The following is an 8,799-nucleotide window of genomic DNA, read 5'->3' as shown; positions in this document are numbered from 1 at the left end:
CTTAAAATGCATATCTAGTGAATCAGTTGAAGGAGTTCTAGTAACTTTTATCTGGGACATGCTGGCCTCATGAGAGAAGGGAGAGAGCATAGTGGAACCACATGATGATCCTTAAAGTTTGAAGTACAAATGGTCACCATCAAATCCTTCCCCCCTGCATGCATCCAATGCTTCTTACACCATGAGTGGATTATTACCTTATTCCTGGAATCTGGACTAGCCTTAGTGAATGGCTTGACCAATAGATTGTGGTAGAAGTAACCTTCAGAGGACTTCTGAGGCTAGGCCTATCATTGGTTTAGCAGCTTCCACCTGGATCTCTTAATGCACTCACTCTTGGAATATGCATCCTTGGAATGGTCCTTTGTGGAATTGAACTTCTCTGGGTGGCCTGGAGACCTGGTGATCTAGTGACAGTGCCCTGCACTGTCATTCTGTGAGAAGCCCGGGCCTCATGGAGATGCCATATGCGAATGTCCAGTCAAGAGCCCTAGCTGGGGTTCCAGGTGACAGCATTAACTGCCATCTCAGGTGTCCTGCCCACATGATCCCAGACAACAGCTGACCTTGGCCACATAAGAAACACCAAGAAAGAACTGCTGAACCCAGGCAATGAACAGGGCACACCCTGATGAAATAGAGCACACACTGCTTCCCTCTCAGTATCCAGCAATGAACCAATTCATTGACCAAGAACTGATGTTCACAGGGTATAGAAGTATAGTCCTTCCTCACAAAGGGTAGCAAGTATTCAGGAGCAATAGTAAAAAAACAAAGGAAAGTGGCTGGATATAAGATAAACACAATTATAGGTTGCATTTGTATATACTAGCAAATAACCCTTTACAGTGTAAGCAAGGGCCCCATTCATAGCCACAGTAACAAAAACAAAATATATAGAAACAACAATAATGCCTTGGATACATCTGGTTTCTGGTATAAATCCCCAGGAACACTGTGAGAGGTTTTGTAATGAGCTCATTAGCAGAGATTGCATATTGGAAAATTTCCAGAGAATGTGCAAATAGGCATAATGCCTCTGCCAAATGACTAAAAATGTTCTTCTGAACTGTTAAAACTTTACTGTGTATGTGCTGAGGTTGGGATAAAATGATAAAGTAGGAGAGCTGGTCTGATTGGACTATAATTGAGAAATTCTTTCAAGTATGAGCCAACATAGAAAAGTATGATGTCAGCTGCAAGTGTGGGACTCATTAGGCCTGCATATCAGCTCCCATGAGCACAGTTGACCTGGCTGAATGAGCCCTCTCCCTCTCTGGGTGCCCAGTTGAGATCTGGGTAGATAACCCTCCAGGAAGTTGCAGGCAGCCCTCAGGGCAGAATTCCTGACATAAGGTTTGGCAAGTGCTTCTGACCACCCCTTCCTCTAGAAAGGGATATTGTTTAACAAACTTAGATATTCTTAGATATTCTTTGATAGACCATTGCATACATAAGTAACATGGAGTAAACACCCCAAGATTCTTAACCTTTCAGGGTGAGACTGTAACTAAAACTTCAGATGCTCTCTCTAGAAGAAAATCCCACTGTGCACAGTACACATAAAATCCTGCATAGTACTCTAATGGTTGCTGCCTATATGAATCTTACCCCACAGCCTCAAGATGAGAAGAGCTTGTACTCTAGTAGTTTGTGTGATAAAGGGAAGAAAGTAATAGGTAGTAAGACAAAGGTAAAAGAGGAATTTTTGGCATAGAGGAAATCTAAACACCTACATGGTGTTGGACAATAATCACTGGAGGACGGTGAAGTGGAAAAAGGGTAAATAATGAAGGAAGGAGGCCCCTGAGGCTTCCAAGAGAATGGGATCCAGAGCCCTGGGAACTGGGGAGCCCCTGAGAGGTGAAGGACACCTCTCCTCCAGAACAAAAGGAGAGAAGGAGGGAGAGAATCAGGGCTTCCTTGGTCTAACCACAGTCAATCTTTTGTCTACACTAACCCTTACACACATAGGTTCTTAGGAAGGAGTGTCAGAGTATAAGACATCATTCCTTCCACATGTATTTACTGAACATTTACTGTGAGCCAAGTACTATTCCAGGATATAGTCCTTGATCTCATAGAGCTTGAATGGGACAAATAAGTGAGTAAAATTATGTTAATAAACAGTACAATTTCAGGCACTGCTCAGGGCTGGAAGGAACTGTTTCAGGAATGGGAAAGAAGATGACCGGAAAGCATTTCCAATCAGTACTTGGATGAAGGAGTTGCTGAGGATAAGAGCACCACATGGGGGAGGGGGCAGTGAGTACAAAGGCCCTGCAAGGGGTTGTGCTTCAGGTATCCAGAGACAGGAGTTCTGTGCCTGCCTATGGCTGGACATTAGTGAATAAATGAATGAAAAAGGATAGTGTTCGCTCCGTGGCCCTCCATGATCTGGGCCCTGGGGGCACCATGATTCTCATTTACCCCATGTGCCCCCTTGCTCACTCAGAAGCTAGACAGATGCAAATCCTCCCCAGAGCCTATGTTCAGTTGTGCCCTTCCCATTGGTATACTCTTCCACGAGGTGTGTCTTTCCCCTGGGGTGGTAGGGAGGGGGGGTGCGAAGGGTGTGCGCAGAACTGCCCATGGCTCCCTCATGGACTTTGGGCCTCTGCTCAGTCATCACTCTATCATGAAGCTCCCCTCAACCCTGACCCTGCTTAAAAGGCAACCTCTCCAACTCTCTTCTTCCTTTACTTAATTTTTCTCCAACTCACATACCCTACAATTCCCATGTTTATTTTGTTTGTTGTCCATTCCCAATCACCAGATCTAAGCACCATGATGTCTGGTGTATTTTTAAGAACCGTTCTTTGCTGTATCCCCAGTCTGACTGTCTGATGCATAAATGGTGTTCAGAGTATACTTATCAAGAAAAAGAATGGATTTTAACATATCCATCTCCCTTCCCTGATTTTGAATTCCAGTAGTGAAGGGAACTTACCTTTTTTTTTTTTTTCCTTTCTTTTAAATCCGGGCCAACAGGGATCCCTGGATGGCTCAGCCTTTTAGCGCCTGCCCTTGGCCCAGGGCGTGATCCTGGAGTCCCGGGATAGATTCCCGCATCAGGCTCCCTGCCTTGAGCCTGCTTCTCCTCCCTCTGCCTGTGCCTCTGCCTCTCTCTATATCTCTCATGAATAAATAAATAAAATATTTTTAAAATAATAAAAAATAAATCAGGGCCAACACGCAGTGAACACTTGTTTAAATATTGGTTGAAGTCAGTGGCCTTATCCTCAGCAACTCCTTCATCCAAGTACTGATTGGAAATGCTTTCCGGTCATCTTCTTTCCCATTCCTGAAACAGTTCCTTCCAGCCCTGAGCAGTGCCTGAAATTGTACTGTTTATTAACATAATTTTTTTTTTAATTTTTTTTTTTTATTTATTTATGATAGTCACAGAGAGAGAGAGAGAGAGAGGCAGAGACACAGGCAGAGGGAGAAGCAGGCTCCATGCACCGGGAGCCCGACGTGGGACTCGATCCCGGGTCTCCAGGATCGCGCCCTAGGCCGAAGGCAGGCGCCAAACCGCTGCACCACCCAGGGATCCCTATTAACATAATTTTACTCACTTACTTATCTGCCACAGTGTGGAGACACCAATAATTTCATGAAACTTCAGAAAAACTCTTATAGGAAAGCTTCTTGTGCTGATTGTGAAGCCTTATGGCCCACGAGTAAGCATTTCATTAGAAGGTGACCTCACTGGGGCTTACTCAGTCTAATCACCAAAGAAATTTCGTAAGCACACAATGTCACTACCATGGGGAACCTAAGAATACAGAAAATCAGGATCAGCCCTTCCTTGTCCAAACTCCAGCAGCAAGGAACTAACTGCTTTAATCTAACTCACCAGTAACCCTAGAAAAGTAGTGATGGCTGTCTGTGAGCTTAACTGGATCTGGCCTGACAAGGCAGCTTCCCAGAGGACTTGGGAGACCAGGGAAACAGTACCCAAGTGCTTATTTGCAGTGGGACTTTGTATGTGCAATAGTAGTTGCTTCCCAAAGGTCACTGGGGCCCCCACCTGGGATTGAAACCAGAGCCTGCATTCCCTGGGTCTCCTTCCTTCCCTTCCTGAGCCCATGTCCCTGATACCTGAGCTAGTAACGCCTTCTAAGAGTGGCTGGCTTGGCCCTGCCTGACCTGGCCTTTCTGTGGTCTGAATGCCCCATTCACCTTCTGGTGTGCATGGCTGTCTTCAGGGCCTGGCAGGGTGGTCCAGCCTGGGTGCAGATGAAGACTGCAGCCAAACCACCGGGGGGTAGGATCTGAGTGTACAGATTCCTGTGCACCTAGGGTCCCAGAGGGATAACTCAGGGTCTATTAATTAGTTTACTCTAGAACTTATTTGAGTACTTCCTACTGCAGGCATGTGTTAGGTGCTAGAGATACAACAGTGAGCCAGCCGACATCCATTTCTAGACCTCACATTGGGGAGGGAGACTTGTTAACCAATATGCCTGCAAGTGCATGCTATTGTGCAAGTGGGTTCCTGCTACTGCCTGCATCTCCCTTCTAGTTCCTTCTGATCTTCCATGGTCCTCCGATGCCCTCAAGAAGAGTAGAACTCAGCAAAGCTGTTGGTTTCTTGGTTTTTTAATTCAAAACCCTTATTTCAGATTTTGTCAGTTGGGAAGGGCTAGATTATGCAACACTGACATATTAACCCTCAAATTTCAGTGACTTAGTGCAGCAAAGGTTTATTTCCTCTTATTCTAAACATGCCAATAGCCTATGGCTCTCAGGACAGCCCTCTTGCAAGCAATAGCTCAGGGACCCTATTGCTATGACCTGTGACTCCATCATTGCTCTCCTGGGGGACAAGGAGCTACAGAGTTGTGTATTTAAGAATAAATTCTTCAGTCTCCAAGTGATGTTTCTGTTCACAGTCATTGGCCAGAAGAGTGGGGCATATATGGGAGGTGGGAATTGCAAATGGGGTGGGGGGGCACACATGGATATTTGGAGAGTAGCGCATGTCTCAGCAGCCACTTCCTCCTACAAAATAAATATTCCATAGCATGAGGGTGGGTGAGGAAGATGGGTAGAATTACACCGACTAGAGAAGTTCTCAAAGGTGACAATAAGCTGCCCCCAAACAGCACCTGAATCATCAGCCCCAGGGTGCCTCTGAGGAAGAGCCCAAGCAGAGAGACTGTTGTTAGCTTCTGCGCTGTCCAGGAGCCATCCCCTGGCATGGCCAGCATGCTGTCCATAGATCTCCTAGCCAAGTAACTTCTTTGTGTGGGATCAGGCCCCCCACCTGACCCCATACAACTGGCCAGTTCCTTTCAGCCTCCCAAGACTCCATGGATGGAAGTGTTGGCGGGTGGTAGGGAGCGCTCAGCACCTGAGTAAGGTGAGTCTGTGCTGAACCAACCTGAGGTGAGTTACTCTGCCTGGAGCAGACAGTGGTGGCAAACAGTTGCTGAGTGGGAATTGGGTGCATTGAGCCCAGCTCTGCAAAGGTAGGGGACATGGTGCTGTGAGAGGGAGAGTTCAAAGAGGGCCGCTGTAACCTGAAGGATGAGTAGGAGTTTAACAGAAAAAGTGGGCGAGGTGGTGGGAGAGTACACTCAAAGTTTGTGAGTGACATTCAAGGGACCAAGAGGAATATAAATTGAGGTTGACCATTCAACCAGAGCAAGTGCATTGTTGCCACACCCTGGACACAGACTCATGCATGAGTCCTTGACTTAGGAATGTGCCCCTTGGAGTGGGACTGAAAAACAAGGAGGTAACAGGAAGGAGAGAAAGCATCAGAGCCTGCCCCGCAGAACTGGCTGCTTGATCCCAGGGAACGTTTGACAATGCATCTCAGATCTGTCTTTCAGAGGAGGGGAAGTCAAGAGTTGTCTCATGGGGCATGGAGATCTTTCACTTTTGGACTGCCCACCAACCCTAAGCCAGGTGTCTGGGAGCCCCCAAGAAGGAGGCAGGAGGTGTTGACAGCCTTCCCTGGCTGTAACCCTGCCAGCACCCACAGAGACAAGTGGAGGCCAAGTTCACACAGGCAAATATTTCAACACTAGCTAAACAAAGCATTTTCTATTTCCTACCCTGACAAATATATTTCCAGAATAACCTGGAGGGCCAGGTTTGAGTGCAAGATCTGAGGCACTTGCTGGGCTAGCTTTGGCTTCCACAGGGACAGGGAGCTCCTGGGAGAAGTGTGGAGGTGATCTGCGTGGAGCTGGGGCATTTCTGTGTGGACCTTTATTTTTGTTTTCCTTTATTTTAACTTTCAAAAGAAGTTGCAGAATACTTTGGTTGAAAGACATCCTTCCAATCCTCCATCCTTACTTGAGACCCTCTTTCACTGTTCTGGACACAGTGTTCTGTGCCAGGCACCCATCTGGTTAAAGCATTCTCTGTTACTGTTACTATTTGGACATAATTTGGCTGTTTACATTTGTCAGTTATGTAAATTTATTCTGACGCATTAATTATTTTTAATCTCTTTCTCTTTATCCAACTTTAATTACAGAACAATACCTTAATTCTCCAATAGTTTCAGAATCCTCCTTGATTACACATTGAATTGGAATGTTCTTGCCACCCCGGTCTCCCCCATTGCTCTGCATGGGATTGAATAAATCTGCCAGGATCCCAGCCCACCCTCATGGCACCTGCAGTGCTCCAGTGGGTGATGTGGGGTTCACAGGGTCTGACGGAAGCTTGCTCCCACTAGCCCAGGTAGGGTCTCCTGTGACCAGAAAACACCATCTTTTCCCAACATGTGTCCACTCTGTTCTGCAAATACAAAAACTCCTCTTCACGAGTGTGTTTTACTACAAAGGAAATTTAGTGTAGGGAATGATGCACGTCATATATAGTGTTTGGGGCAAAACTGGAGACCTTAGGGTAGGGAAGGAGAGTGTCTTGGGGATACCTTCTGCTCAAAGGGCTACTTCTACAAGAGCTTCCACCCCTGTGTGGGGGGTAAGGAAACACCAAAAATAGCTCAAATCTGCTTTTGGAGATTTTCCAGGTCCTCAGTAAAGAGCAGATTCAGAACTGTCCCGCCTGCCTCTCTCAGCATTCCTGCTGAGGAACTGGCAACTGGCAAGGCTATGAATAATGCCCTTGGTTGCTGTAGCAACAGAGATTGGCCAGAAACAGAATCTTCAAGAGTCAGCATGGGTTTGCTTTGCTGCCCAAAACAGGTGACCGAACACCCCGCTTCTGCTGTACACCAGGTCACATCTAGCTGGTGGCCTCATTTCAGCTCCTGCCTGGACCCTGTCCTAGCCTTCCTTGCATCTTCACCTGCATGAGGCTGCAGATAACTTGAAAACATTGCAACTGCTGCTAAACTAAGGGATTTCTCTACCCCAGTCAGGACAAGGCCGGCCAGACAGCCCAGAGCTCACCATCATGGTCAGGAATCCTGCTCTGGCACCCCAAGCAGGTGCTCTGTCCTTCCTGGTGGACAGACAGCAATGGTATCTGCAGGTGTAAGCCAGGGTCTGGGGCAGAATGTAGAGGAACAGCCCTCTCCAAGGACATCTGTCACACCCCACCTGAATGGGCCACCTGCATGGCAAGATAGATGGGAAATCCTGTATTTTACTTTGGTCCCTGTAGAAGAGAAAAGGAAGAAAGAAGTAAGATTGAATGTTAGGTGAGCCGCTTAGAGTTTCTGCCACAATTATTAATGTTTGCTTTTACAAAAACAGTACATGCACAGAATTAAACATTCAAATAGCACTAAAAGCATAAGACAAAAAAGACCAGCTCCTCACACCGCACCTGTCCACTTGCTGACACTGTGGTCCATAGGCAATCACATCTACTTCTTCAGGTGCCAGCTTTGCTCATCTGCATGTCCCCATTGCCTAGAACAGTGCCTGCCACATGGTAGGCATTTCACAACTATGAGCTGAATACCAAGTTGATCAATATTTCTAAATAATATGCTTATACTGTTATTGTTCAAGGAGCCATTTTTGACATGAGCTATCAAGAGTCTGTTATGACAGATAAGGATTTAATCCTCATCAGTGACCCCCTTTCTCTGTAATGTTTCCTCTCCCTCAACAACCTCCCCTATCTCCCCTTATGGGTATAGAAAAATGTGAGTAAAGCAAATAGTGTGTTATAAAATTCATAACCCACTACGGTTATGTAATGCGGTGCACTGCAGAGGCAATGGCAGTATACTATGATGTTTTCCTGGTCCAACTTTTGTTCATCTTAGAGTTGGTTTAAAAATTTCCCTAATTTTCCGTGTATGGTAGTCCCCGCCTATCTTCGATGTTGCTTACCAGGATTTCAGTCACCCATGGTCAATGGTGGTCCAGGAAGTCCCAGTAACCTAGTGTTCCATCACAATGCATTCCCTTCACCTCATCTTATCACATGGATATTTTATCATCTCACATCATCACATATATATATATATATATATATATATATATATATATATATATATATATATATTGTTTTTAAAGATTTATTTATTTATTCATTCAGAGAGAGCGAGAGAGAGGCAGAGACACAGGCAGAGGGAGAAGCAGGCTCCATGCACCGGGAGCCCGATGTGGGACTCGATCCCGGGTCTCCAGGATCACACCCCGGGCTGCAGACGGCGCTAAACCGCTGCCCCACTGGGGCTGCCCGAGTATAGTATATTTTGAGAGAGAAAACATACTCACTTAACTTTTATGATGGTACATTGTTATATTTGTTCTATTTTATTATTAGTTACTGTTGTCAGTCTGTTAAGGTTTATCAGAGGTATGCATGTATCGGAAAAACAAAGTATATATAGGGTCCTATAGGGTCCGG

Source organism: Canis aureus, chromosome 19 (assembly GCF_053574225.1).
Source record: "Canis aureus isolate CA01 chromosome 19, VMU_Caureus_v.1.0, whole genome shotgun sequence".
Taxonomy (NCBI): Eukaryota; Metazoa; Chordata; class Mammalia; order Carnivora; family Canidae; genus Canis; species Canis aureus.
Note: the sequence above shows the minus strand (reverse complement) of the source record.